We start from the raw sequence: 6,000 nt of genomic DNA, 5'->3' as shown, positions 1-6,000 counted from the left end.
GGACTCGAAAAAAAAATTCCCCCTAGAGCAAAAGTGCTCTCTGGATTTTGTATGGGGAAAAAGTTAAATGTCTTTCTTACAACATAGCATCTTAAAGATTCCTTTTATATATCTTATTTGGTCATAAATAGATATTTCAAATTTAAATTTAAAAAAATAGAAAAAAAAAGAAAAAAGAAAAAAGAAAAATAAAAATTATATATATATATATATATATTCTAAAAATATCCTAATTCAACCACTTTGCTTTAATTCATAACTCTTAACTACCCCTACAAAGTATAAAATTCATAGTCAATGTATTTATTACCAAGATAACCTTTGGCCTCTATTTGATTTGATAGGGACTTTAATCCCTCTTTTCCCCCATGCCTGTGAATTTTGCTTAGCACCATGACTTGGGACCACGTGACATGATAGTAGTGTTGACCACTAGAATTAAGGGAAATTTGGAGTGTGCAGGCTTGTTTTTAACTCTTTATTCCTTTACCTTTTTGCCTCCCTCTTGGCTCAGGCATACATCTCCTCAAAAGATTCCTTGAGCTGCATTTAAAAAAAAAACCATGATATGCGTGGGAGATCTTTTGGGCAGCATTTTTTTTTCAGCCTTGGGTAGCATGGGGAGGAGTAGATTGGTTCCCATGTGGGAGGTCTTGGGGTGAGGGAAGGGGAGTAGAGGTTAGTGGGGTAGGGTGGTTAGGTTAGTAAAATGTTTAGATTAGTTAGGTTTTGTCATAATTTAGTTTTTAGTTTTTTTTTGTTAAGTAATTAGTATGCTTTTTAAAGAGTATATTTTAATATTAGAATTTATTTTCGTTTTAATTAAGTATAGTTAGTATTAGTTTAAATATTATTATTATGTTAATAATTATATTTATTTTAGTATTAGTTTAAAGTTAATTAGTATAATTTAGTTTTAGTTAGGTTAAATTTTAAGTATTTAATATGCTTTTGTTTAGTTATATTTTAAATATTTTTTAATTAGTATAGTTGAACTTTTAGGATATAGAATTGTTTTAATCTTTAAACTTGAATTCGGTATAATTTAGATAATGTTAAAGCATTAGTTAGTTGTATTATTTTTAATGATTATTCGGCCTTATTTTAGAATTAAAAGATGTTTTGTTTATGATAGATTTAATTATGAGTTATTAGAAATATTTAATTATGTTGTTAATTAATATTTTGGTCAATTGTAAATTATGTTTACTAGTGGGTCTGGTATACTATTGTGTTGTATAATATTTTAAAATGAAATAAATGAAATAATGTGTTAGATCTTTTAATTAATTGAAATTGAATTATTTAATTTAATTAATCGATTTAAAAATGAAAGTTTAATTTAACAATTTATTCTTGGATGATGTTTTCAAACTAAATGGAATGTCAAGACATTGTTAGGAGAACCCGTATCTGTCTTACATTATATCTATATTTTAATTTGTGAAAACAAACATATCAAACTTAGTGGTGTTGTAATCTTTAAAAAAAAAAAAGAAGTATTACGTGTGTTTTTGCCCTTGAATTTAGGGCATGACATATTTCATTCCATAAGATAGATCCCAAACATTTTGAAAAAGAGAGACAAGTTCAACAAAACAACAGAAGCAAAAAGAGTTCATCAGTGTGCAACGACAACACGTGGGATTGACTTTCTAAGTTTTGTGAAAGTGAAGTTTTGTCCTGTATGAATAATGATTGCTCCAGGCTTATTGTATGCAGCCATACGTTGTTGTAAGTTTTATTTAAGTATTTAGATATTTTTGTTCTTCTAGGGTTTTTAGTTCATTCTCCATATTTGTATTAGTTTGATTCAATTAATAAAAAGAAAGCAAACATACTTGCTACTCTCCAATCTATTATGTTTTGATCTTGTCTCCATTGACACATTCCACTGTGCATGTTAGTAATTTTGGCAAGAAGGAGGAGATATCGATAAGTTTGTTTACACATTTTCTAGAATGCTACTAATTTTCTTTGCATTAGTCGGCCTGTGTTTGAGTTGAGTAACTTAGCTTCCATTAACCAAGGAACTCGATCTCCTCTGCTAAGTCTCCTATTTGCCGAGCTCCCTTTGGCGACCGAGAAACTTAGTCCCTATTGGTGTCAAGCAACTCGACACTACTCTATCTCGACACATTACCTTGCTGAGCAACTTGATTGGTTCAACAAGTTTTGTTTATCATGTTCATTCGGATGCCAGACTGGTGTTTTCCCACCATCAAATATTTTATCTTCACAAATAATTTCTCTTATTTCTTGCTATCTCCTAGTTTTATTGCCTTGCCAGGGACCTTGTTATTAAGCTCATGAAGAGCCATGATCATGGTCTAGGGTTTTCTTATTTTTTCATGCCAACTTCTAGATAAGGATTCAAAATTTCAAATTTAATAACTACAGGAACAACTATTTTTTATCTTTCTTTTTAATCTTTAGCGTTCCCTTTCACTTGTGAAATTGCAGTTTTCTTAAGCAGAGCCATTTCTTCCACAGTTAGCTTGGATATAATTGAGAATAATATTTAAAAATGAGATGTGCCTATGCAAGATATTGTAGAACAATCATATTTTGAATTACTATTTAAAAGCTTTTTATTTTTTTGGAGTCTTTTTTAAAATTTATTTAATTGATTGAGAATTAGAAAAAAATGATTAATTAGAAATTAATTTAAGATATAGTTGAATAAATCAATTAAAAAAATTAGACTTTTAAAGATTTTACAATAGAATCATTTTAAAATTTATAATAGAAATATATTTTCATAACTAAAAAATATATATATTCATAGATAAAATATAATAAACAAGTGCCACTGACCATTACCTTTACTGTTATTGGCAATTATAATAATAATTTATACAATTAATTATATTATTAAGATGCATACACATTTAATTATATTATTAGATGTGCTCTAATTATTATAATTTTATTTTGATATATAATTCTAACAATAAGTAATTTTAATCTTTAATAAAAGTAAACTAATCATAATAAACTATAATGTATAATTAATTAAAAGTATAACATTTATATATAAATAGTTTTCAATTGATATAATAATAATAAAATTAAATCTTACTTTAAATTAATCAAATATTAGATTGTATTTGAACGAAGAAAAATATTTCTATATCTTAGAAATGACATAGTTTATGATGCTTATTTCATCCAATTTTTTAAATAAAATATAGATTTTTAAAATTATTAAATTTAAAAATATGATAATGTACAATAGGGAATATCAAGTTCGTAATAAAATATAAAAAGAATAGAATTTGATTGAAAGAAATGAAAAGGACAATGTAGAAAACAAAACTAAAAAATTAAATACATATAGCTATGAGAAGTGGGGTAACTATGTTTTCATACATTATTCTCTTTGGAAGGAAACTAAAAAAAATTATCCCTAAAAATTTAAATAATAGACACTTTAACAAATTTGATATTAAATTTTTAGTTATTTTTTAAAGTTTATAATAGAAATATATTCTGAATATTTATAATCAAAATATTTGTTTTGCAATTGAAAAATGTGCTTATAAAAATTTTCAATTAAAATTAAAAATATTTGTTTTAAAATTAGAAAATATGGTTACTTATCACTTTAACTTAGAGTTAAACAATTGAAAATTTAAATCAAGCAAAAAATAATATTAAATTTTGTAACTTTTTATAAATTTGCACATTTTTCATTCATTGTTCAACAAGACAATTGCAACTCGTAACATTTGAGAAAATCTCCGCATTAGATTGGAAAATACTAAAGATCTTTGGACCAATCCATTTTGTAAATATTAACGTATAACATATCAAAAATTGAAATTCAATTCATAAAATATAAAATTTTATAATAATTTACTTAATAAAATATTCTAGATATAAAATATTTAATATTCTTAAAAATAATATTTCTTAACTTATTTTACTTATATTTTTAAAAATATAAATATGTGAGTAATTTTATTTTATAAAATAAAGTTTCTTTATATTTGTCTAATATCCATTACAAATGGAAAATAAATTATTATATTTTTCAGCAAAAAGTGTGAGAGTACTTATATAATTTATTAATAGTATAAAGTAGTTCCCTTCTTTGGAGAAATAATTAGCAAGAAAATCCTGATTCATTGCCGAAATACAATATGAATATAAATTAAGGAAGGACAAAAGAAGAAAAATATTCCTACAAAAGTTGAAAATATTTTCTTCACGAATGTTTCTCCATTTTTATTTTCAATAAAGAATGTATTTTTAAGTTATCTTTATAATGGAAAAATATTTAATCATTAAGGAAAGTCTTCATAATTGTTTACCCATTAACTTCCCAATATGATTGATTTCTCAAAGAGGTATAATTGTATAATTCTGAATCTGGCAGAACCAATAAAATTTACTAAAAAGTTATAAGCTATGGTGCTTGCCAGCAATGCCTTTCAGCCTTGTTGCTAATGCAGATTTGACATTGACACACTCAGATATGATGGGGATTTCAATATCCCAATAATTGGAATATGCCTTGTCTAGATTCTTTGCCACTTAAGTAAACCACTTCACTAGTTGCAGAGTTTCATGCCCACTCCATTATTATTATTATTTCTAGGGTTTGATGATCCTCTGGTCATGCCAATGCAAACATAAATTATCTTCATTAAAATTTCACTATGGAGATTGAGGATTATTCTATCACTCTCGCCATTATAATATTGAAGACGGCAAAGCTTTCCTCCATTTTCAAAGGTGTTCTCTATCTTTCATAAAGACATAATGATTGAACTAAGGTTTATAAACACAGTGCTTACATAATGATACGCTGTAAATTAGGATGGAGATCCATATAGAAAATATGTGTTGGGTGCAAAATCTTGTGTAAGCAATTTCAAGTATTGCTTAGATTCATAGCCTCTTACATGAGGTTAAGATGTAAGGGTTAAAAAAAATTATATATTTAATCAGGAAAATCAAGAAAATCGGAAGAATAAAGTAAAATTAAACAAACATGCACTTGAGAATTAATTTCTTTAAAAATATTTTTTTTTAAAATTGAAGTAGGAGAAAATTCAATGATGGAAACATATTATTTGTGTTAAAAATTTGTAATTAAGATATTGAACTACAAATAAATATGTTAGTTCATTTTGGAGATTTTGAACAGAAAACTTTTAAATTTTATAGCCAAGAGCTTACAAAATGGAATTAGTCAGAAAAATCTATGATAAAGATTAGTCAAAACCATTATTTTAGAGATATTAAAAAAAATCATGTACGAAAAAAATTATTATATATATATATATAATATATGAATTAGACATAAGAAAAATATCAACAAAAATTGACATATAGTCTAATTTATGATAGAGATGAAAGTATCAAAGAACTAGACTATACATTTTTTATGGGGATGGATGTATCAAAAAATGTAGAAGAGAGAAAACAAAGGAAAATAAAAGAACAAAAGTTAACTTTAATCCAACCACTACTTTCAATTGAACTGAAATACAACTTAACAAAAAATAAAGTACTAACCAGTGCAAACTTAGTGTGGATGCATATGCTTGTGGTAGCATATTCCTACTTCAATCCATTCTTCACAACATCATCATTCCTTCATTAGCTTGGTTGGGGAATAAGGATTTATTTATGGATAAGGGATGAAAGTAATGAATTATCGAGATAACCTTAGAATAAATGGTTGTGATTGAATGAGAGTGATTTAAAATTTGATTTTAAATGGGAGGAAAAGGAGAGGAAAGACTCCTTTAAAATTCATGATACCAGCCATATGTTTTTAGATTTACACATGGTGATAGCAATTTAGAACTACCTTGTACTCTTTGCTGAAGCACCTAATTGTGCTAAAAAGGAAGCATACAGACCCTATACCTTTGTAAAAAGTTGAACTTGTAAACTCCCTTTAAAGAGATATTAAAAGCTAGTAGTTGGCATATAGAGGCTTGAGATTGATTTGTTTAAGTGGATGGTTGAAATTTAACGTTGATT

This window comes from Cupressus sempervirens, chromosome 10 (genome assembly GCF_028749045.1).
Source record: "Cupressus sempervirens isolate cs-2001-9-10 chromosome 10, ASM2874904v1, whole genome shotgun sequence".
NCBI lineage: Eukaryota > Viridiplantae > Streptophyta > Pinopsida > Cupressales > Cupressaceae > Cupressus > Cupressus sempervirens.
Note: the sequence above shows the minus strand (reverse complement) of the source record.